Raw genomic sequence first — 563 nt, 5'->3', positions numbered from 1 at the left:
AAATTCAATGAAAATGAAGAAATGAAAGTTAGACGGTGCTTTTCTACTAGGCATTAACAGAATAATTTAAAAAAAATAAAATCATGAAAGAGCCCTGGACTAAAATGCTGAAAGTAATGTGACCAATGGGACGTGTTACAGTAGCCGCCATTCAAAATGGCCTTTCCCAATCAAACACCAGCCGAATGGCGGCCCACTTGCATTCACTCGAGTGACCACCTCCTTCTCCTGGGCGAACAAATTTTTTTACTCTGACTCCACCCTTTCTCTGAGTTACAGTCTGACCAAGAGAAGGCGCTTCTCTTTAGATCTTAATGTCCACAAATCATCACAGAAATTATATTTTGGTGCAAAGATTGAAAGGGGTTAGTTGGTGTCATGGTGTGTACCACACTCTACATGGACCTGATGAAGAGGTGTCATAACTTAATCTGATGAAACAAATGTTAATCTAATAAACCAATTTGTTTACATTCCTACTAGCAACATGGAAAAGATTCAAAGATCCCGTAGGTTTTAATGATTGCAATTAGATGTTTTGTGCAGCTCTATCCACATTTTAT

Source organism: Cyprinodon variegatus, unplaced genomic scaffold (assembly GCF_000732505.1).
Source record: "Cyprinodon variegatus isolate N-32 unplaced genomic scaffold, C_variegatus-1.0 Scaffold312, whole genome shotgun sequence".
NCBI classification, from domain to species: Eukaryota; Metazoa; Chordata; class Actinopteri; order Cyprinodontiformes; family Cyprinodontidae; genus Cyprinodon; species Cyprinodon variegatus.
The sequence above is the reverse complement of the archived record's forward strand: the minus strand, read 5'-3'. Positions refer to the sequence as shown.